The following is a 25,720-nucleotide window of genomic DNA, read 5'->3' on the forward strand; positions in this document are numbered from 1 at the left end:
ACACATACACACACATCTCTTAGAAAGATACTATGAATTGTATATCTAAGCCCAATGTTATCCAGTAATATATGGATTATCAATATGAGGTTAACTAAGTATAGTTTACTTTTTAAACTTGAAGTCCTTTAATTATAAGCAAATTGTGTTGTCAAAAGTTCACTTGTAAGTACACATTTAGATCTTTGAAGTTTCCCCACAGAAAACAATATTAAGTATAAGAATATATAGCCAAGTTTGTTATTTAGCTGAAATGCAATTTATTAAAATTAAAGATGTAGAAAATAATATTGCCTCAGAATACAGTATTAAATAAAGTGGAACATTTATACAAAAGAATCAGATTTTCTTCTTGAAGGATGATATTCATGAAAACTGGGTTCATTGAAAGGAGAACAGAAAATGAAGAGAACACTCAGGAGGAGAACACTCTTCAGAGGTTGCTTGAATTGACTGTATTTTAATATTACAAAATAATTATATTTTAGGGAGGTTATAAAAAGGGTTTCTTAATGAAATATAAAAGAAAACATCACATTGTTTAGGTAAATATAGCTCTGTGAATTTTTTTCAGTTAGATATGTGTTTGTATTTGATTATTATTTTAAATTCCAGTACAATTAATTTTTTTAATATTTATTTTTGAGAGAGACAGAGCATGAGCGGGGGAGGGGCAAAGAGGAAGCGGCACAGAATCCAAAACAGGCTCCAGGCTCTGTCAGCACAGAGCCTGACACGTGGGGCTTGAACCCACAAACCATGAGATCATGACCTGGGCTGAAGTTGGATGCTTAACAAACTGAGCCACCCAGAGGCCCCTAAATTCCAGTATAATTAACATAGTGTTATATTATTCAGGTGTACAATATAATGATTCAGCAATTCTGATACATTTCTCAGTGCTCATCAAGATTAAGTGTACTCTTAACTTCCTTTATTTCACCCATCTCCCTAACAACCTTCCCTCTAGCAACAACTACCAGTTTGTTCTCTGTATTTAAGAGTCTGTTTTTTGTTGTTGTTTTTGTTTCATTTTGTTTATTCACTTGTTTTGTTTCTTAAATACCACATATGAGTAAAATCATATGGTATTTGTCTTTCTTTGACTGACTTATTGCACTCAGCATTATACCCTCTATGTCCATTCATGTTGTTGCAAATGGCAAGATTTCATTCATTTCAAATAACTGGATTTTAAAGTTCTAGTTTTCCATTATTTTTAAGAAGCCATGTCTTTAGCACTACTCATATTAAGTCATGCTTAAAACTGATCCCCCCCCCCGCTCCCCCCCCCCCCCCCAGCCAACCAATCTAATTAAGTAAGTAGAGACAAAAAGGGGGTAAGAAGACTTTGCTTGAGTTTGGAAACAAAGAGGCAGGAAAAGCTTATTTATAAGACTTAACATTTATTTGAAATAGCAGAGTTGGTATAGACTCAATGTCCAATAGTACATAAATGGGAAAGAAATTTAGACTTGAAAAACATTAAAACCACCAAAGGGACAGTTTCTGAAGAATATTTAATGAACTATGAAGAAAACAAAATATATTCAATGGTATTAAAACAAAACAAAACTATTGACAAGACTATGAACCCATACAGGTTTTTCTGTAAGCTTTTCAACTAAAAATTCGAAAGAATTATTTCTGGCTGGTAGAATAAGTCATAAGTTTTCTCTTTGTGTTCTTTATTTCTAAAATGTGCAATGTTAATTTTATTACTTAAGGTTGTTTTCTTTTTTTTTTGTTTTTTTTTAGTATGCCTTGCCTAATAGGAAAAGTAAATAAGAGTTTTACTGTATCACATACATCTTAAATAATGTAGGTGGAAAATAATATTCTTAAGAAAGAAGCAACTGTCAAAGACCTGTTTACTTCATTATTCCATAAATGAAAGAAACAGCTTGATGATAAAGACACTATGGACAGGGCCGCCTGGGTGGCTCAGTTGGTTAAGCATCCGACTTTGGCTCAGGTCATGATCTCATGGATAGTGGGTTTGGCCTGCATGGGGCTCTGTGCAGGGCCTGGAGCCTGCTTCAGATTCTGTGTCTCCCTCTCTCTCTGCCCCTCCCCAGCTTGTGCTCTCTCTCTCTCTCTCTCTCTCTCTCTCTCTCTCTCTCTCAAAAATAAATAAACATTAAAGAAAAAAAAAAGACACTATGGACAGGAACTAGTGGCGGCCCCAGATTTCAGGACCTTTGTAACAAATTCCTATATTAAATTCCATCTATTGTACTACCTCGTGTGGGTACTATTTACCTGACTGGATCCTAATAGGGGTACTTTTTTTCTAAAAAGCAGTACTCCCTCAATAACAAAACTGAGATGTGCAAACATCCACAATTGTATATTGAGCATTTGTCTGTCTCTCTTCCCCTGTACACACCCTGTACTCTCCTTTGTGCAATGTGTCTTTGAAGCATCTGCCACCTGCTGTCTTCAGCCAGCAACCAGTGGCCCTGGACCAAAAGTAAAATCTGGAGTGGAATCAAAAAGAGTTTCAATCTAACTCAGAAAGAAGATTATGGAGGAAGAACACTCACTTAAAAGTTGTCCAAAAATTCAAAATGGGAGCAGCAGTTTCCAGAATGCAATGCCTGTTCCTACACACTGTTGCCAGTATAATAGGTTATCAGGACCAGCCGATCTAGGCTCATGTTTCTGTTTGGCAGCAAAATTTTCTCTGGCACCCTCACCTTAAATGAGTCCCCCAAATTTTAGGAAACATAAGATAACTGTCATATATTTCCTTGTATTTTCAAGTTTCTTTCAATGCATCTTAAGAAGCAGCAAACTTTTTTTTTAAATTCATGTCAGTGGTTTCTTTAAAAAAAATTTTTTTTTAATATTTATTTTTGAGACAGAGAGAGGGAGAGAGAGGGAGAGAGAGGGAGAGAGAGAGAGAAAGAGAGAGAGACAGACAGACAGAGCACAAGCAGGGGAGGGGCAAAGAGAGAGGAAGACACAGAATCTGAAGCAGGCTCCAGGCTCTGAGCTGTCGGCACAGAGACTGACATGGGGCTTAAACCCAAGGAGATCGACACCGTGACCTGGACCTAAGTCAGACGCTTAACCAACCGAGCCACCCAGGAGCCCCCATGTGGGTGGTTTCTAAAACATGTCAAAGCTTCAATGGATTTCTTTGTTCAAAATATTGAAATAGAGGGGCGCCTGGGTGGCGCAGTCGGTTAAGCATCAGACTTCAGCCAGGTCACGATCTCGCGGTCTGTGAGTTCGAGCCCCGCGTCAGGCTCTGGGCTGATGGCTCGGAGCCTGGAGCCTGTTTCCGATTCTGTGTCTCCCTCTCTCTGCCCCTCCCCCGTTCATGCTCTGTCTCTCTCTGCCCCAAAAATAAATAAAAAACGTTGAAAAAAAAAAATTAAAAAAAAAAAAATTGAAATAGAAATATAGTTTCCTCTGTAGTTTTTTTTTCTTTTTATCTTTCTAAACTGAAAAGAAAGGCAATACAATAGTAAAAATTAGTTACATTAAAGATAAAAGTTTTAAAGCACTGTCCTCCATTTTGTTCCATCAATACACAGAAAACTAAATGTTTCACTTGGTGGACTAATGTAAGAGAGGTGGGATCAAAAACCACCCTTCCATCTAAAATATTGCTGCCTCAATGCTGTGTATTTCTTTTTACACTCCTGGTAGTGGAACTTAGAAACTACACCAACATTAAAATGGTGTAGAAGCAGAATAATTTCTAGAACCAAAAACCAAAAAAGCAGCATGCATAGCAGCCTTGCATCTTTGAACTAAAGTGGAACAACAGTAGGCCTTGTCTCTGCGGATGCAAACTCATCGCCACAGTCACAGATTGTTGATCTATGTAAAATGCAGATAGATGTTAGAAAGAGACAGATTGGACATCCATCATCTCATCAGAGCTGCTCTAGATTCTTAGAATTTTCACTCTTTACAATTTCTTTCAAGTTTCCCAAATTTTAATTCACTGAAAATTGATCAGTTGTGTCATTACTTTATTACATACATATGTGTGTGTGTGTGTGTGTGTGTGTGTGTAATTTATTATAATTACATTATAAATTTGGGGGGTTTCAAAGAATTTTAGTTTTTGTAGAGAAAGTCACATCTTGAGCCATTCAGAAAGCAGCATTTCCTTATTTTAAATTCCTGTGAGGTAGGCCCATTCCCATTCTAATTTTGCAGAAGTTTGGAGTGGGCCAGTGTTAACAACCCGTGATGAAGTGAAAGAGACAGGATCTGGCCCAGAACTGACTCCAGGACTCTTGGAGTCTTAACACCTATAATTTGCTGCCTCACTTTGGAGACTTATAATTTTTTACCACACAATCCAGATTGTAATAAAAATATTTTTAGAAATATATTTGATTATGTACCCTTGGAATAAATTCATAAAATGACAAATATAATTTAGAGGGCTTTGTCTACAGCCGTACTACCCTGAATAGGTCCAATCTCATCAGAGAGTTCTTACCTCTTACTACACACAGAGATCAATGTAGGGGTTGCAAGCCTGGCCTCCAAAGCTAAACTACCTGCATTTATTTTTTTTTTTTAATTTTTTTTCAACGTTTTTTATTTATTTTTGGGACAGAGAGAGACAGAGCATGAACTGGGGAGGGGCAGAGAGAGAGGGAGACACAGAATCAGAAACAGGCTCCAGGCTCCGAGCCATCAGCCCAGAGCCTGACGCGGGGCTCGAACTCACAGACCGCGAGATCGTGACCTGGCTGAAGTCGGACGCTTAACCGACTGCGCCACCCAGGCGCCCCAACTACCTGCATTTAAAGACTGCACTGCTACTCACGGCTGTATGTTCTTGGATGAGTTACTTCATCCCAACAGTCCCCATCTGTATGATGAAGTTAAAATTAGGACCTAACTCAGGACTATTGAGAGAAGCAAAGGAATTAATTCTTTTAAGTCCTGGCACATAGTTGGTTGTTAGCACATTACCAAATTACCCTCAAAACAGTGCATATGAATTTGCACTCCCTAGCAGCAAATATTCTTAGTATATTAAGCCACTAGAATTTTGGGTTTGAATTTAGTTCTCTGACTCATACAACCTCATGAGTGCATACCTAATTCCTGACCCATTTTTGGTTCTCAAGTTCCTCATTGTCCCTGTCCTCTCCTTTTAATGTTCTCACAGTAAATCACCACCCACCTTTCCAAAACTGCCACCTTCACCATAGCATTCTATCACACTTGTACAGATTGTTTATACTAAGGATGCAAATGATTTGCAAGCTTTTGATCAGCTCCCACCCTTTGAAGACACCTTCAAGCAGTCCTCGGGATCTCTTTAGTTTTAGCCTCGTCATGGAGAGTTTACTGATTTCCCAAATCAGCAATGCCTTCTGAGTGTTCCATATATAACCGCATGGACAAGGCTTCACTTGGCATTTATTCAGCATGTGTTTACTGAGCACCACTATGTTTACTGAGCAGCACTATGCTGAGATAGGGATGGAAAATGAGGCAGGCATAGTCCCAGCCTTCCAGAAGCTTGCAATGCAGTCTTCTAATCGTGTCCCACCACTGTCTCCAATTTATCAATTAATTCTAGGGAGGAAGTTGTATTTGGAGTGCATAACAATGCACTAGGATATCATAGTCTTTCACGAGCCTCCAAGATGGACCTAGATTCCTTCAAGCGGTTTCAGTCCGGAAGTAGAAGGACAGGTTCACAATATTCCTCTATCCTCGAAGGTGAGGACTACCATTCCCCTTTCAAAAGGCCCTGAACACTTCTGCACATTCTCAGAGGTCATCTCATGTGTGCTCAAGAATTTAATCATCGCACTGATCATTTCATGCCCTTTGTTGTTCTTTCTTTCCTGTGTTACTACCCTAGGAGGCTGTGCCCAAGCCAAATGGAGGGGTCCCACCACATTCACTGCTGACATTGTGAGAATCACTCCTCTCACTTTAGCAATAAATTCTAGTATCTAGGTCTCAAACAGTAATGAAATTGGGTTTTTCTTTGCCAGTTGGTTGGTTAGTTGGTTGGTTGGTAGGTTGGTTGGTGAGAAGGGTTTTTGATATCTAGTCACCGTCCTCTCTCCCTAGAATTCATCTGTGGGTGAGTGGGACTGGAGGGAATCCTACCTCAGAGTCCCACCTTATGATTCTCTCTCCTAGCAGCTTCAGCAGGACCTAGAGATGTGCCCTGACATGTCTGAGTTCTGTTGTACTCACAGATTACTCTGAAATTGGAAGTTTTGCTCTACATGCTTATAAAAACAACTACGTACACAAAACTTGATAGGAACAATTATACCAAATGTCTTCAAAAGACTGAATTAGGGTAATGGTATTGTGTATAAAATGTGTCATTATTTCCTAAATCTTCTAAGGTTCTATCATGTAATTATATGGCTTTTATAATGAAAAAAAAAGGTATAGCTATATTGAGGAAAGGCATGGTAGTTCTAGAAAATTGTACCCTCCATGGCATGGCTTCAGCTGTCCTGGACATATCTGATTCAGTGTTCTAGGGTTGGTGCTGGTATAGTGTTGCTGATCCAGCCCATTTGTGATAGACTGAGGTTCTGGGTAGAACTCTAATTATAGTTGGGAAAGGAGTGTTAAATACAAAAAATTGAGGCAGAAAATGAATTTTCCAGGTCCTGGGAACATATCCCTAGCATGCTAAGTTCCAGACCAATTGTCAGAAGAACTAATCCCAAGTGTCACCAGCCAGTGAGGTATATTTCTTGCTGGGTTAGGAGCGGCTCAGCACTTGCAGGTGGGGCCTTTCAGTGACCCTAGCCCACAAGCAGAAGCGGAATGGAGCACCTTGAAAAGCTCTGCTGGCTACCTCCCAATCCCTTCACAACTCAACCCAGTAGAGACAGAAATACAAGGAAGCTTGGTGTTTGCTGAGTTTTATTCCTATCCTCTGAACATATTTTAAGCTGTCTTTCATCAATTTCTTTATCAAAAAAATAATTCTTATTTACTATTTTTTTTAAAACCTATTTTGATGCCTTTTTATGATACATTTACTTGTATTAGAAATTCAGAAAAGAAATAGGATGCTACTAATAACTCATGCCAAGTGTAATGGGATGACTTGATAATTTTACCCTATTTTAAAATGTGACCCAGAATTAAGTGTGGCTAGTTTATCTATTAGCTTACTTATGTTGAGTTTGTGGTCATTATGTATATTTAGACTTTGTCATTTATATCAACTTTATATGTATGACTTCACTTATTTCTTTTCTGTTTATAACTTTCACAGTCTATGGAGATTGCTTGGAAATTTTGAAAAATTAATTATTTTTATTATAAAAGCAAAACCTGCTTATTGCAGGAAACTTAACAAGTAGCACAACATGAAGAAGAAAATTTAAATAATCCATAATCTTACCACAAGAGATAATCATATCAATATATTCATGCATCTTTCAATTTAGTGGTATTTTTAAAAATCACAATGCAATTTCTAGATTTACTAGATAAGCAAGACTCAGCATGCTTGCTGTGTTTATAACATCCTTCTAACTAGTTTCTTTCACCTAAATTACTCTGGTGCTACAATACAACCTTGACCCCTAGCTAGGTCTGATGGATCAGAATGGGCACTTCTCTAAAGGGCAGTATGCTATGCATAACAAGCCCCCTCCCCTCAAATATGTACACATCCTAGTCTCTGGAACCTGCTGGTACATGTTACATGGCAAACGGGAATTAAGGTTGCAGACAGAATTAAGGTTGCTAATCCCCTGACTGATTACCCTACATTATCCACATGGGCCAAATTTCACAATTCCAAATATACATCACAGATGTTGCTGCTGCTGCTACTACTACTACTAAGTCATGAGAAAAATCTCCAGAGATCTTCCTGAGTTATCCCCACTCTTTGAAGGACTATACTACTTTACCATCTTTTATTCCTTCTAAATCCTTTAGAAAAGAGGAAATCTCACTATGTTCTAGAACTAATCTTCCTCTAGGGGCTAGAAAAGTTCTGTCTTTCAAAAAATCCCAGAGAATTAAATCAGAGCTTCCCAATTGGGTTGCTGGAGCACATATAGTTGTCAAAAGTGTGTGTGTAGGAGGTACCCCCTTCAGCCACAGAGGGGCAGGACCACAGGGCAGGTGGTTGCCTTGGCTACAGCATTTTCACAGGGTTTTCCATGGGTGGCCTACAATATTACCATATTTTGTATTGCCAGGACGTGAAAAACACTGGAAAGAAGAACATTAGTATTCTCAAAATACTCATATACTGGCCCTTTTCCATGGGATAGAAAAGAATATGAACATTGAATAAAGAAATCACATTAAAAAACACTAACATATATATAACATTTTTAGAAACATTTTTGACAAGCTGTCAGATATTTTAGTAGAGATATTTAACTATGATTAAGGGATATTATTTAAAATATTAATAATGAAAATCATATTATTCCTAAAATATTAATGGGTCATAGAAAAAGGTGATTATATTGAACACTTACTTTCTTTTTAAACCAAGAGAAACATCCATGAAAACTTCTAAATGAGATTGGGGTATTGAAAAGTAATGCCCTGGGGCGCCTGGGTGGCTCAGTTGGTTAAGCATCTGACTTCAGCTCAGGTCACGATCTCGCGGTCCGTGAGTTCGAGCCCCGCGTCGGGCTCTGGGCTGATGGCTCAGAACCTGGAGCCTGCTTCCGATTCTGTGTCCCCCTCTCTCTCTGCCCCTCCCCCGTTCATGCTCTGTCTCTCTCTGCCTGAAAAATAAATAAACATTAAAAAAAAAAAAAAAAAGAAAGAAAAGTAATGCCCTGGGCACCTGGGTGGCTCAGTCGGTTAAGCGTCCGACTTCAGCTCAGGTCACGATCTCGCAGTCCGTGAGTTGGAGCCCCACGTCGGGCTCTGGGCTAATGGCTCAGAGCCTGGAGCCTGCTTCCGATTCTGTCTTCCTCTCTCTCTGCCCCTCCCCCGTTCATGCTCTGTCTCTCTGTGTCTCAAAAATAAATAAACATTAAAAAAAAAAAAAAGAAAAGTAATGCCCTTTGAGTATTTCAGTCCACTGACTTCAATCTTTGATTAATTCAAACTATTAATTAATCAATTAATTATTCACACTATTGATTAATTAAGTATGGCATTGATAGAAATGACATAATACATAAGAGACATTATTAAAGAGCCTAAGATTAATACCAAAAACACCAAAGCTATTGAATAACGCAGTGTGTTAAGCATGACAAAGCAGAGTCTGCAAGCTATAATTTGTAGTATATTGTTCACACAAGAGGTAATGATGGGGGGGATTTTATTAATGAATAACTGTCTTAGTCAGATGAATAACTGACCTAGTCAGAAGTCATGTGCAATGAGGTAATACTATAAGAACAAAACAAACTGATGCATTTTAAACTATTGCCTGATAGATTACATGGAAACCTAACAGAAGGCAAACTTTTGACAGAGTACCTTTGTATTTTCTAGATTTACAGAGCAATTCTCTTTGAATATTAAATAACCACATTTTTCAAATTTGTACTCCTTTCTTAGACTGATTGCTGGAGGCAAATTTCAGATTACTTTCTAACACTTCTGCTGGAGGAATGTATTTAAAGCAAAGAATTTATACTAATCAAATATCCATCTGTCTTCTACATTAAGGTCATTCAAACCCTCCAGAATCTGTTTTAAAACATGTGCATCCTTTTACTGGGAACATTAATTATTCCTCCTCCAAATTAGGACAAACATGCTAATTATCCAGGAGTCAAATGGGTCTCAAACACACAGATTTCATATTCCACTATCATTAAAAGCCCATGAAATGTCCCTCTCATTTTATTTCATTATTCTTTCCCCTTTGTCTTACCCATTCTCATTTACATTGTCCTTCCCATCAGAGATGTTCACACCAGCATATTCAGTATATGGCCTTAGGCATCTGAAAATATATCCCTGAGAAATCATAGATGGTTTTCTATGTGTATATGTGTTTTGAATGTACATAAATTGTTTTTCCCTACAGAATTCATAATTGTATTTCTAAGATCTATTACCTTTGCTATATATAAAGATGGTTAATTACTTTTTATGGCTGTATTGCATTCCATTGCATGTACACACAACACATCGTGATTATCCATTTTTCTAGGGACAGAGAGTAAGGCTTCCTGTAACTTCTTGCTAATACAAATAATGTTCTGCTTTTATCCTCATAAATATCCCCTTAAAGACTTGTACACAGTATAAACCCAGATGGGGGAATGATACATATATAGAAAATACTGATAATTTCACTAAATAGTAAAAGTTTATTCTCCCACAAATAGTGCATGAGATTTCTCATTTCAGCTCCTTCTAGTCAGCACTTGGTATTAGCTGACTTTTTAAATTTTTACCAATTCTATGTTGCCTTATTTTGAATTTCTCTGATTTCAAGTGAAGTTAAGCATTTCTTCACATACATATTAGCTGTTTAGGGTTCCTCTTCCATGAATTATCTATTTTTATTCCCTGTCCAATTTTTGTTTATTTCCTTGCAGATGTGAATGGGTCCTTAGTATATTCTATCTGTTAATCACTTTTCAGTTTTACATTTTGAAAACATCTTCTAATCTGCCACCAGTCTGTTATGTTTATCTATCATGTTTTCTTTGTATAGAAATAACTAATATGATCACATCCATTGATCTCCACCACCTACCCTTAAGTTCTGTACTTTTAAAATCTTATTTGGGGTGCCTGGGTGGCTCAGGCAGTTGAGTGTCTGACTTCGACTCAGGTCATAATCTCATGGTTCATGAGTTTGAGCCCCGTGTTGGGCTCTGTGCTGACAGCTCGGAGCCCAAAGCCTGCTTCAGATTCTGTGCTTCCCTCTCTCTCTTCCCTTCCCCTGCTCGTGCTCTGTTTCTGTCTCTCTTTCTTTCAAAATAATATAGGGGTGCCTGGGTGGCTCAGTTGGTTAAGCATCTGACTTCAGCTCTGGTCATGATTTCATGATCTCATGGTTCATGGGTTCGAGCCCCGTGTCAGCCTCTGTGCTGACAGCTCAGGGCCTGGAGCCTGCTTTGGATTCTGTGTCTCCCTTCTCTCTCTCTCTCTCTCTCTCTCTCTCTCTCCCCCTCCCCCCATTCATGCTCTGTCTCTCTCTCTCTCCTTAAAAATAAACACTAAAAATAACAAACATTAAAAAATTTTTTAAATGTTTTAAATTTTATTTAAACATCCTTTCCCACCCCAAGTTCACAAAGATAGTTCACAAAGATATATTTTAATAACTTTATATGTTACCTTTTATAGTTGGGTTTTTAATCTATTTGGAGTTCATTTTTGAATTTGTTGTGAGGGTGGAATGTAAATTTACTTTCCCTATCTACTGAACCATATACTAAATAATCCCTCTTTCCCCCTCTGATTTGTAATGCTAATTTCTGCTACATTACACATTCTCATATATAACATGGGCTTGTTCGTTTTTGTTTTTGTTTTTTTATTGTTGCATCAATTTTTATCTGTGCCTATACCAGAACCATCCTGTTTTCACTGCTGTGCTTTTATAAAATGTCTTAATACATCCAATAGGACAATTTCTCTTTCTTTGGCCCATTATCCTTCCAGTTCCTATTGGTCCAGTTCCTGAAATTTTCACTAAAACTGCACTGAATTTATAGATGAACTTATGAAGAATGGTATTTTCACAGTGTTAATTTTTTCCTACCCAAGAACTTGGTATTCTTCTCTTTTTACCTAGATCTCGTTTTATGTCATTTAATACAACTTGAAAAGGTCTTTGCGAAGTACATTCTTCATTAGGTTATACCCTATGTACTTAGCAGTTTTTGTTGCGATTGTGAGTGAAGTCATTTTCCATACTAATTTCTAGGTCGTTGCTGCTGACATTAAACAATGTTTGAACACTTACATGAAATTTAAATATATATAAAATATTTATAAAGTTTCTTATCTAGTACTTAGTATTCACTATTATTATAGTTGTTGTTGCCTATTATTGGTCTTGCATCTCCACAGTATTTCTGAACTCTCCTATTAGTTCTAATAGTTTGTCTGTTGATTCAACAGGGTCTTCTCATAGAAGATCTAATAATCTGCAAACAGGGACCGTTATCCATTCCATTCAATGCTTATACCTCCTATTTTTTCTTTTCTTGTTTTATTAATAACCCCTTACTAAACTGAATGGCATCTGTGCTAACAAGGCTTTCTTTCCTATTCCTAATCATAATGTGTCACATATTTGCCCCACTACATTTGCCAGGAGGTTTTTGCTAAAAGCTTTTATCAAATTAAAGAAATCATCTTTTATTTCTATTTTTTCTAACACTTTAAAAATGTCATAAATGGATGTTAAACTTTATCAAATGCCTGTTCTGTATATATTCAGGTAATTTTGTTCCTCTTTAGGGCATTAATGTGCTAAAAGATATCTTTTCTGGTGATGACCTTCCTTACATTTCTGAAATGAAACTTATATTACCATGTTTTGTTTATTAAAACATCATTGAACTCAGCTAATATGTATTCAGGATCTCACATTGTATGCATAAGGGAAATGGGCTAATAATATATTTCTTGTATTGTCCTCATCCACTGTTGGTCTGAAGATTATAATTAATGAAATAATTTGAATTGAGACTCAAAATGAGTTGCATAGCTTTTCCATGTTTTTTTTCTGGAATACTTCATATCAGCTGGAATTATCTTTACCTTGAGAGTTTTAAAGAACTCAAAACTTTAAAACTATCTGAGCCTGTGGAATAATTTTTTCAAACTCATTCTAACCCGTTTGTAACATGTAGAAACTGAAAGTAAAATCTACATATTTCAGATTCCCTGGCAGTTAGGATTTCTCAATGTGATTTAAGTTCTGACAGTAAGATTCATGTGGGAAATTCTGATTGAAGATTGGGTCATGTGAAAACAGGGTACAGTGCATTCATTTTTATGGTACAGATCGTGGAGGTAGAGGTGTTAGACTAAAGCCAGTAGTGCTGGCAGCAAATTCCTGATCAGAGTAGTCATCATGGTTCTTTTAGTTACCAAGTTCTGCTGGGTTTTTGAGATCATTTTTGAAAGTTCAGCCAGAGTCTATTATGTCAGTCTTTCCAATAATTCTGTGGTTTATATACATTCCTTAATAAACCCTTTTCAGATTATATTAGAGTGGATTTGCTTAGCTAAAATTAAGAACCTTAACCATAATTAAAAAAAAAAGAATTGACCATAAAAATTGCACTTAGACTGGAGGCCTGGTGAATGATTAAAAATCTCTTTCATGGTTAATGGGTGATCCAAGTTTTCTATTTCTTCTCAGGCAAAGTTTTCTGGGAAATTAATTTTTTTCATTTAGATTTTCTTTCTTTCTTTTTTTTTTTTTTTTAATATTTTATATTTAAGTAATCTCCACACCCAACATGGGGCTCAAACTCATAACCCCAGGATCAAAAGTCACAGGTTCCACCAACTGAGTCAGCCAGGTGCCACTCATTTAGATTTTCAATATTATTGCTATACAGTTCATAGTTTCCCCTTCCCCTTCCCTTTCCTTTACTTTCCAAGTTTATTTATTTGGGGGGTGGGCACAGTGAGGGAGAGAGAGAGAATCCCAAGCAGGCTCCACGCTGTCAGCACAGAGCTCAACATGGGGAATCTATCTCACAAACTATGAGATCACAACCTGAGCAGAAATCAAGAGTCAGATAGACGCTTAACCAACTGAGACACCCAGGCACCCTTAACTTACAGTCTCTTTTATTTCATTAATCACCTTTATCAGATATTTTATTTTTTTGTTTGTGTTTTGTAAAATTTTTTTTTTGAGTAAACTCTACCCCCAACATGGAGCTTGAACTCATGACCCCAAATTCAAGAGTCCTATGCTCTCCTGCCTGAGCCAGCCAGGCACCCTGATGTTTTACTTTTTAAAATCTCTTTAAAGAAATAAGGTTTTGATTGTTAATCATCTCTATTTATTTCTTTCTTTCCTACTGACTTTTCCTTATTTGTATTATCTTTTCCCTTCTGACTTGTATATGTTCATTCCACTGTTTCCTTTTCTAGTTCTTTGGGTTTAATGCATGCTTTATTTTCCTCAATCTTTCTTTTTTTCTGATAAGTGTATTTAAAGTCAGTCATTCAGCTTAAAGAATTTCCTGATTTCCCTTACAATTTTTTCCTCTTCTTTTTAATGCAAGGGTTGTTAGTTATTTTTAGTTTCTAGACTTATGGGATTTTTTATCCAGCCACTTTTTTTAGTGTTTAGTTTTAAATTGTTAAATGATGAAAGAACATAATCTACATTACATGGATTTTTTGAAATACATAGAGCTTTCTTTATGACTTAATTTTTGGTTAATTTTTGTGGATATTCTATCTGTGTTTGAAAACGCAGCTGACCCTTGAACAATGCAGGGGTTAGAAGCATTGACCCTTCATGCAATCAAAAATCTGCATTTAGGGGCACCTGGCTGGCTCAATAAAAAGAGCATGTGACTTCTGATCTCGGGGTCATGAGTTCAAGCCCCATGTAGAGATTACTAAAAATAATAAATAAATAAACTTTTAAAATTCCATATACAAATTCTGACTCCCTAAAAACTCAATAGCCTACTATTGTCCTGAAGTTTGACTGATAACAGTCAATAAAAACATTTTATATATTATATTTATTATATATTGTACTCTTACAATAAAAGTAAGCTATAAAAAAATGTTACAAAGAAAATCATAAGGAAAATAAAATATATAGTACTATACATGTTGTTTTGAAAAAATTCACTTATAAGTGGAACTGTGCAGGTCAGACCTGTGTTGCATGGGTCAACTGTAATATATGTTGTCTGTTGAGTGTAAGATTCTATATCTTCATTACTTCATTTCAATTTATTAATGTTATAATTTTATATAATTTTGATTTCGTTGTTGGCTTGTTCTATTAGTTTTTAGAGGGATGACTCAAAACCTCCAGCTTCAATTGACTTACTGATTTCTCCCATACTTTTTTATATATTTCAAACATACATTGTTCCTAATACATTCATATCATTATTTTATTGGTATATTGCTGTTTAAGGGGAGCCTGAGTGGCTCAGTTGGTTAAGCATCCAACTCTTGATTTCAGCTCAGGTCATGAGATTGAGCCCTGCGTCAGGCTCTACACTGACAGCATGGACCCTGCTTGGAATTCTCTCTCTCTCTCTCTCTCTCTCTCTCACTCTCTCTCTCTCTTTCTCTGCCCCTCCCCTACCTCTCTCTCTCACAGTAAATAAATAAGCTTTAAAAATTTATTTTTAACTTTAATTTTATTTATATTTTTATTTTACAGAGAGGGAGAGCAAAAGCTGGGGAGAGGGGCAGAGGGAGAGAGAAAGAATATTAAGCAGGCTCCATGCTCGGTGCAAAACCTGACATGGGGCTTGATTCCACAACCCCAGAATCATGACCTCAGCCAAAATCAAGAGTCAGAGGCTCAACTGAGCCACCCAGGCACCCCCGAAAATTATTTTTAACTTCAAATTCTATTTTGCTATCATGGATTTTTTTTTTAAGGGGGATTGGTTCTTATATGTCTGCTACATCTTTTTCTATCCTTTAACACATGATCTTTATAAATATATTTGAGGTAGGTTACTGAAATTTTTCCCCCCACATAAAGTCACAGGGTGGCTCAGTCAGTTGAGCATACAACGTCAGTCTAGGTCATGATCTCGTGGTTTGTGGGTTCGAGCTCCATGTTGGGCTTTGTGCTGACAGTGCAGAGCCTGCTTCCAATTCTCTGTCGCCCTCTCTCTCTGCCCATCCCCTGCTCACATGTGCATGTGCTCTCTCTCTCTCTCTAAGAAAAAAAAAATAATAATAATAAAATAAACTTTAAAAAAAAAAAAAAAGAAAGGACGCCTGGGTGGATCAGTCGGTTAAGCATCTGACTTCAGCTCAGGTCTTATCTCATGGTTTGTGTGTTTGAGCCCCATATCAGGCTCTGTGCTGACAGCTCAGAGCCTGGAGCCTACTTCATATTCTTTGTCTCCCTCTCTCTCTGCCTCTCCCTCGCTCTCGCTCTCCCACTCTCTCTCAAAAATAAACATTAAAAAAAAAAAAAAAAGAAAAGGTAAATGGGCAAAAGGGTAGTTAATAGTACCTTGGGCTGTGGCCAACTAATCTTTGACAAAGCAGGAAAGAATATCCAATGGAATAAAGACAGTCTCTTCAGCAAGTGGTGCTGGGAAAACTGGACAGCGACATGCAGAAAAATGAACCTGGACCACTTTATTACACCATACACAAAAATAAACTCAAAATGCATGAGAGACCTAAATGTAAGACAGGAAGCCATCAAAATCCTCAAGGAGAAAACAGGCAAAAACCTCTTTGACCTTGGCCACAGCAACTCTTACTCAACACTTCCCGAAGGCAAGGGAAACAAAAGCAAAAATGAACTATTGGGACCTCATCAAAATAAAAAGCTTCTGTACAGAGAAGGAAACAATCAGCAAAACTAAAAGGCAACCAACAGAATGGGAGAAGATATTTGCAAATGACATAACAGATACAGGGTTAGTATCCAAAATCTATAAAGAATTTATCAAACTCAACAGCCAAAACACAATTCAGTGAAGAAATGGGCAAAAGACATGAATAGACACTTCTCCAAGAAGACATCCAGATGGCCAACCGACACATGAAAAAATGTTCAACATCACTCATCATCAGTGAAATACAAATCAAAACCACAATGAGATACCACCTTCACCTGTCAGAATGGCTAACATTAACAACTCAGGCAACAACAGATGTTGGCGAGGATGCAGAGAGAGAGGATCTCTTTTTCACTGCTGGTGGAAATGCAAACTGGTGCAGCCACTCTGGAAAACAGTATGGAGGTTCCTCAAAAAACTAAAAATAGAACTACCCTACGACCCAGCAACTGCACTACTAGGCATTTATCCAAGGGATACCGGTGTGTTGTTTCAAAGGGGCACATGCACCCCAATGTTTATAGCAGCACTATCAACAATAGCCAAAGTATGGAAAGAGCCCACATGTCCATTGACAGGTGAATAGATAAAGAAGATGTGGAGTATTACTCGGCAATCAAAAAGAATGGAGTCTTGCCATTTGCAACTATGTGGATAGAACTAGAGGGTATTATGTTAAGCGAAATTAGTCAGAGACAGACATGTATATTACTTCACTCATATGAGGACTTCAAGATACAAAACAGATGAACATAAGGGAAGGGAAGCAAAAAGAATATAAAAACAGGGAGGGGGACAAACATGAGACTCTCAAATATAGAGAACAAACAGAGGGTTGCTGGAGGGGCTGTAGGAGGGGGGATGGGCTAAATGGGTAAGGGGCATTAAGGAATCTATTCCTGAAATCATTGTTGCACTATATGCTAACTTGGATGTAAATTAAAAAGTAAGTTAATTAAGAAAAATAGTACCTTGGGCTGTCTGTTTTTAGAACACTTACATAGGTCTTACTCAGCTCAATAATGATTTGTCTAGGGAATTTTTGGTTTCTTTCTTTTCCAGTTGTACTTGGCCAAGCACTAAGATTGGAACAGAAAACATCTCGTTTTGTCCATGTTGACAATGATATCTCAGTATCTACAGAATAATGGGAAACCATTAGAACTCTCCTTTTGGACTGAACCAAATAACACACCTAAAAGGACTCAGTCACAAAGCTGATCTGGTTCACTATGAGCAGAAGGTAAGGGCATAATTTCTCATCACAGCTTTGGAAATTTGCTTAAGAGTTGGTCACTGTGACCAACTTCTACCATCAACTCCTATCATCTAGAAACTGTATTCTCGGGAACTTCTTTCAAGTTTCCCAGTCATCTTCATCAAAAGGATGTTAAACAGACAACTATGCCACTGAGCCAATCTTAATGAAAAACTTAAGCAGGTCTGAAAGCTAGTCAGATGTCATATATCAACTGGAGTTAACAGAGGCATTGAAATCCAGGTCATATGTCCAACACTGGAAGAATTAGAGGTACTTTCATCTATGTCAGCAATGTTATCTATGTACACAGTCTTTCTAATAATATTCCTTGGCAGCTTGACACTTCATTATTCCCTAGGATATTTAGATGAAAGTCCCTCATGCTCCTATTGATAGCATCTTTCCTTATTCCTCTTGATGACATTCTTTTGATTTTGTTAGACTTTGGCTCTAGTGCATGTGGCTTCCCTGAAGTCTGCAGCACTGATAGGGAAGGATTGGAAATGGTGCATAGTGAGCTTGTTGCTGTTGTAAGATCTATCCTTGATCACACTGAGAACTGGAATTAGCTCGAAGACCTCTGAATGGCCAGTCAGTAATGAGATGGGAGAGGGAGCTCCCCTTTTAGCAGTTTTGGCTTTGACAGCAAGGGGCATGCTCGGTCTGACAATTACTGTATTTAAATTCCTTCTCAGTGCCAATTTGTCATCAGCTTGCAGTCTCCTATTTTTGTGTTTTTTTGTTTTTATTCTTTTTGTTTTGTTCTTTTTGAATGCATACATGCATGTGCTCTGGAGGGGGAGAGGGGCAGAGGGACAAGGAGAGAGAATCTTAAGCAGGCTCCATGCTCTGCACAGAGTCTGATTCGGGGTTTGATCTCACAACTGTGAGATCATAACCTGAACTGAAATCAAGAGTTGGAAGCTTAACCAACTGAGCCACCTAGGCACCCTGTCAATCTCTTGTTCATAACACTGTCTTTTTATTCAGGCAGTCCCAATAGTTTTATTGATGTGTTCAACAGACTTTGAGGCACTTTTCCATGTAAATCATTGTTTCTCAGAGTTTGAGGGCCTTATATATACCAATTGATGTGCTTCTAGGAGTGGGAGCTCTGAAGAGAACTTTTCTGATGTAGAGTTCAACCTCAATATTGAGGTTTCCAGAAAGCTTTGGTAATCATCTTGACAACAAATATGGTTAAATTGAGCTTGACAGCAAATACAGTTAAATCGAGCTGTAGGTTCCAAATGCTCAGTAAAGGTGCAGAGAAGTGCTGTGTACTCTAGTGGGGATACAAAGCTCACCCATGTACCTCTCTGGGAAAGAAAACAGTCTCTTTTAGGAAATGTGTTTCATAAATTGTTGTATTTTTTAATCCAATTTGAAAATTTCTGTCTTATAATCTGTGCATTTAACTCACTGATATTAATTGAAATTACTGTAATTGAAATCTTTTCTGACACACCTTATTTACTGTTTTGCAATTACCATATTCTTTTCTTCCTTTTCTACTTCCCATAGGATAATGCAAAGATTATCTTATCTTTCCATAGGATAATGCAAAGATTATTATCTTCTGCTGATTGGAAAGTTACATATTGTGTTATTTTTGTTTCTTTTATCTCTTCCTAAAACCTACATGGTTAGACTCAATTTTCCCTACCAATTAATTAAGCTTACCAATATGTATGTCTTGTCCCAAACAATATGAAACCTTAAATTAGCATATGCCCATTTCTTTCTGTTCTGCCTCAGCCCTTCACTTGGCCACATTGGTGTCATCTAGCATTTTTGTTCAAAATTGATATGGATATATTTAAAATTTTTCTTTCCCATTCTTTTTTCTTGAATCAATGCTTAATTAACTGCTCACCTTTTAAAAAAGTATTTTGCTGTTGGGGCATGTGGGTGGCTCAGTTGGTTAAGCAGCAGACACCTGATTTTGGCTCAGGTCACAATCTCACACATCATGGGATTGAGCCTCACAATTCTCTCTCCTTCTCTCTCTGCCCCTCCCCCACGTGCTCTCATTCTCTCTTTCTCTCAAAATAAATATTAAGAAAATATTTTGTTGTTTTCTTTAGGATTTATTTCTCTCTTGATTCCTCCAGGAGTACTTTCAAGAAAGATTTTTGAGTGATGAACTGTTTGTCTCCTGGTACTGTTAAGCTCTCACATGTGAATGTAGTTTATCTAGAAGTAAAAATCTAGGTTAAAAGTTATTTTGCTAAAATCCTTTGAAATTAGTACTCCATTATTTTCTTGCATCAAGGTCCTGGGCAGTACTCTTTCCTGAAACTGTTTCCTTCAGCTTCAATTATCTAGCCAAAGAGTTGAGGTGAAGGGAATGGAGGGGAAGAATAAATGCTCAGAACATGGCCACCCTGCCTGCATTTGTTGCTATATGCTATCATGTCATTGCCCTGGCTGGCACTGAGCTGATGCCACTGTTTTTCTGCCCTGCAGAGGCACTGAGATGGGAAATGATTGGCCAGAACAATGTAGGAGAGGGAAAAGGGCAACTCTTCCTCCAACCAAATCTCTATTCCTGATGCCTAGCCCTTTTCACCTATAAGCTGTCATTCCTTGTTATCACTTCCTTCCTTTCACTCCCCTCTCCCCTCTCCCATACACACACATGCTTTTGTATTTCAAAACAGGTACATACAGCCTTAGAATAAAAATTTTTTAAAAATATCCTCAGATGATTCTGAGACACTGAGAGGTATTTAAATGTTTGGAGCACAGATTAAGTTTATTTGCTCATGACTGAGCAGGCAATAATTGGACAAGAGAAAATGAGAGAAAGCAGCCACAGGAATATCTGAGACTGAGAAAGAATGAAATAAACAGCGAGAACAAGGCGGACCAAAAATCTGAGTAGGAAGGTTCCCAGAATGAGGTCCAAAGCATGTACCTGTTGTGCATTCACCATTTATCTTTATTATGAAAGTAGGTGGACTTGCTGGGTCTACGTCCATGAAGAACTGTAAAATCAACTGGATGGTCTAGCTACTTTTGATAGCTATTCTCTGGCTCAAATATAAGGTCTTTAAATCATCAGAGAACATGATCCAATCTTTGACCCTTTAACTAGATTTTAACTAGATTACTAGATTGAAAAGATGGATTGAAACTAGATTGAAACTCTCAACATGGAGAATGGAATACAGCCTTTTTGAGGAGTATGTCTGTCCTAATGGCATAGATGGATGAGGAGCAAGGTGTGTCTTTAAATCAAGGAAGAACAAATGATCAGAGATTTTGTAATAGAGGACCCAGGAAGCCATTATTATCAGGAGGAGGGAGGCTGCTAAGAGGGGACGAATAATACTTAGAAGGTGAAAAGATCTACAAGATATATTGGGTGCTTCTTGGTTCTGAAAAATCTAGAAGCTAGGTTCCCATGATTCTGCTGATAGGATTTAATCAGAGCATTATTCTATTTTTACTATTACTGTGACTGTATCTAACCACCGTTATTGTTCTACTCTCTCCCTTCCCCCACCAATCTCCTTATATCTTTCAGTTTGGAGACACTTACAGAATTTCACAGACTAAATTAGTTACCATTTTACGATAATATCTAACTACTTATCCAATTTTCTATCTACATAGAGACTGTCTTATTATTTTTTCTACCCTTGAGAAAATTCACCAAAAATAAATATTTTTATTTATTTATTTTGAGACAGAAAGAAAGGAAGGAAGGGGCAGAGAGGGAGAAAGAGAATCCCAAACAGGCTTTGCGCCATCAGCATAGAGCCCAACATGGGGCTGGATTTCATGAACTGTGAGATTATGACCTGAGACGAAAACAAGAGTGGAACACCTAACTGACTGAGCCACCTAGGCACCCCCTAAATAAATATCTTTTAAAAGTAAAAGAATATTCAGTGATGAAAAGTAGCTAAATAAAGATAAAGGGGAAAAATGTCCTTATCACATCACACTGCAGTGGTATACTGAAGGTGGCACAATCTCTGTAAGTTTTTTCAAGCCACTCCCCATTTTCTTTAATGTGAAAAATTCATTACTATGGTTTTAGGTTTCACATAGCAACTAGGCTTTGAGAAATTACCCATGTCAAGTTTCCATGTAATACAAAGAAGAACATCCATAATTATCTGAAAAGAATATTAAAGTTTTAAAGGCTTAAATTTCTTTCCAAATATCTGCATGAGGCCAGATTTTCTTCATATAATTCAACTAAAACAAACATACCACAGCAAAATGGATGCAGAAAAAATATGAGAATCCAACCAACCTTTAATCCAGACATTAAGCAGATTTGGAAAAAATGTAAACAATGCCACTCTTCAAATTTTTTTTGTTTTGTTTTGGAAAATAGTTATTCTTCATAAAAATTACTTATGCTAATATAAAATGGGATAGTTATTTTTAGATGAGTAAGTAAATATCTCAAATTTTTCTCAGTTTTACTTTCTAATGTTGTAAAAAATGATTAATATAATCTTCACAAACATATATTGAGCTCTTTGAGGTCCCCAGTTTTTAAGAATGTAAAGGGGTCCTTGACCAAAATGTTTGAAAACTACTTAATTATTTCATTCCTTTTGAATTGCAGTTGAGGAACCTGGAATACAAAATGGTTAGATGACTTGATCCAAGTCACAGAGCTAAGTCATTTACATGGTTTTAAATATTTGTTAACATTTACATGTGTACGTGTGTGTGTGTGTGTGTGTGTGTGTGTGTTTGTATATATACATTTTTTAACTGTTTATTTATTTACTTAGAAAGAGTGTGTGCACAAGCTGGGGAGAGGCAGAGAGGGAGGGAGAGACTCCCAACAGGCCCCACTCAGAGCAGAGCCTAAAGCCGGACTTGATCCCACAACCCTGAGATTGTGACCTGAGCCAAAATCAAGAGTCAGACACCTAACTGACTGAGTCACCCAGGCACCCCTAAAATTTTTTGTATTTTTATATTTTTATAAATATTTTTACAACTATTTCACAAAATACATTTTTTATTTAGCTTAATTCTCTCTTCCACAATAGTGCTCCTAGTTATAGTAAGATAAGTATAAGGCTCTTCTGACATTTTTTAACTCTTTCAAAAATTCCATAAAGGCACCTTATGAAACTAAGTATTTGAAGTTCCAGTTTCTTTGATGAAGATTAATAGTATTATATTTTCAGAATCAGAGTTACATCTTGGAAAAGTTGACAATTCTTTTTCCAGTTCTATTATTTTGCTGAGTTCCACAGGATCTCAAGTAAATGAGTACTAAAAATATCAGGAAGTTTTTTAAATTTCAAATAAGGAATGTGTCTGCAAAGTTCTATTTATATATTCATATACATACAAAACCGTATATAAGTTTATGAGGCATATTTCATTGATTTTTCTACTAAAGTTTGGAGCCTATCCTGAGTTATCTAAGAGTCCTATTCTAAAAACACAATTAAAAATTATTTGAGACAATTTTTCAGTCTAGCTAAATTCCAAATTCATCTTCATTATAACCACAACACAATCCCCAAAATTAATTTGTCACATGCAGTATAATCCCTCTAGTATCTCTAAGAATGTGGCATCCTTCATGGCATGGTCTTTTGATACCATCAAATAATAAATGTGTGCTCCACACTAATAGAGACACAAAATCACACAGTACTTGCAATAAATAGAAACTGTAACATAGCATCTTGATGAGGTAAGCTTGTGTTATAGTCTTCTAACAGAACAAGAAACTAAGCTATAAAGGCCTGTTCAGACTTGCCTAGGGTAAATCATAGAATTACTGGTGAGGCCAAAGGATAGGAATTTCTACAGTTTTTGGAGCTTGCGACAACACAATGATGGTATCCTCTCTTATAGTTAGAATCAAGATATAGTTGAGATAATATTTTGCTCTACGTTATATCTGTGCACTTCACTCAACAACAAATAAAGGGCATGACTTGGTGGCAGCATGAGTTGGATTTATCAGAAATCAGAACTCACTTTTCTTTATTCCCCTAATTAATTAGCAATATTATAAATAGTCCCTTCTGAGGACATATTGACTCTACTAGCAGTTGAATAGTCCAAAGGCAATTTGCTTTTTGGAAAATAAATGGAAGTGTTCAACATTTAATAAATTTTTTTTTTTTAATTTTTTTATTTTTTTATTTTTTTTTTATTTTTTAATATATGAAATTTACTGTCAAATTGGTTTCCATACAACACCCAGTGCTCATCCCAAAAGGTGCCCTCCTCAATACCCATCACCCACCCTGCCCTCCCTGCCCTCCCTCCCACCCTGCCCTCCCTCCCACCCCCCATCAACCCTCAGTTTGTTCTCAGTTTTTAACAGTCTCTTATGCTTTGGCTCTCTCCCACTCTAACCTCTTTTTTTTTTTTTTTTTTTTTCCTTCCCCTCCCCCATGTGTTTCTGTTATGTTTCTCAGGATCCACATAAGAGTGAAACCATATGGTATCTGTCTTTCTCTGTATGGCTTATTTCACTTAGCATCACACTCTCCAGTTCCATCCATGTTGCTACAAAAGGCCATATTTCATTTTTTCTCATTGCCACGTAGTAACATTTAATAAATATTAATTGACTGACCCCTATGTGTTAGGTATTTGAGATGTGATGAATATGATAGGCAAGGCCTCTGCTCTGGTAGATTACCTCTGAATGGGGGAAAAGTAAACACATAACTTCAGCCAGTAAAGTACAAGATAATAAAACAGAGTGATGACACAAAAAGACAAGAGAAAAGCAAACTTCTTTATATAGGGCCATCAGTGAAGGCGTCTTATAGCAGCTAACCTCTGAATTGTGGAGTGACTTGAATGAGGAGAAGTAAGGCCTACAAACAGTGGTGGGGGCAAGGCCAAAAGTGTGAAGGAGCTTGTTGGTGTTTGAGAGGCACACAAAAGGGAGCATGCGTGTAGTTCACAGCACCAAGGTGAGATGAAGGGAGGTCAGAAGTTAGTGCCCAGGATGAGGTCAGAGAAGCTAGGCAGGCCAGATGTGGCAGGTTCTCATAGGCTGTGGTAGAGTTCAGATTTTGTTCTTTGTTCTAAGCCTAATGGAAAACTTTGAAGGATTTTAAGTTAACGAGCTACATAGTATAATTTATAGTTTTAAATTAAGGGCAGGGGAGCACATGGCTGGCTCAGTCAGTGGAATGTGTGACTCTGGATCTCGGGATTGTGAGTTTGAGCCCCATATTGGGTGTAGAGGTTATTTAAAAAAATAAAATCTTTTAAATAAGTAAATAAATAAATAAATAAATGGGAGGAAGAAGGAAGGGGAACCAGTTAAGTGAATGATGATGGTGATCTGAACCTGAGAGACAGCTGTAAAAATGGAGAAAAGTAGACACATTTAGGTTCTATTTTAGAAGTGCTTCTTACAGGAAATAATGTTTGGACATGGGAGGTGAAGGAAAGAGTGAATGTATTTATTTCTACACATAAAATGTTAACTACTACTTTACACCAAAAGTATAACCCATAAAAACAAAACTTAGATTTTATCAAAATTAAAACCTTCACTCTGTAAAAGGCTCTGCTAAGAGAGGAAAAACAAAGTATAAATTGGTAAAAAATATTTGAAAGACATATATGTAACAAAAGACTGATACCTAGAATAGATACAGAACTCCCAAAACTGAACAGTAAAAAACAAACAATCCAGTTAGTACATGGGCAAGAGACATGAGGAGACATTTCACCAAAAAAGATACACAGATGGCAAATAATCATGTGATGTTCAACATCATTATTCACAAAGGAAATGCAAAATATTTTTTTTTAATGTTTATTTATTTTTGAGACAGAGAGAGACAGAGCATGAATGGGGGAGGGTCAGAGAGAGAGGGAGACACAGAATCCGAAGCAGGCTCCAGGCTCTGAGCTGTCAGCACAGAGCCTGACGCGGGGCTCGAACTCACGGACAGCGAGATCATGACCTGAGCCGAAGTCGGACGCTCAACCGACTGAGCCACCCAGGCACCCCAGGAAATGCAAATTA

The 25,720-nt window shown here is 37.2% G+C and overlaps 1 long non-coding RNA gene across 2 annotated transcripts in view; it reads right to left on the reverse strand.

Moving 5' to 3' along the window:
* LOC144616145 (uncharacterized) overlaps positions 1–25,720 on the reverse strand; it is a 251,109-nt gene that overhangs the window by 215,122 nt on the left and 10,267 nt on the right. The window contains exon 3 of one of the 2 annotated variants that reach the window (XR_013555172.1): positions 9,839–9,924. The exons of the other annotated variant lie outside the window; for it this stretch is intronic. This is a non-coding gene — a long non-coding RNA (uncharacterized LOC144616145). Of the gene's footprint in view, positions 1–9,838; positions 9,925–25,720 lie in introns of those variants that run through there. 2 annotated transcript variants of the gene reach the window in all.

This window comes from Panthera onca, chromosome B1, assembly GCF_046562875.1.
Source record: "Panthera onca isolate mPanOnc1 chromosome B1, mPanOnc1 haplotype 2, whole genome shotgun sequence".
NCBI classification, from domain to species: Eukaryota; Metazoa; Chordata; class Mammalia; order Carnivora; family Felidae; genus Panthera; species Panthera onca.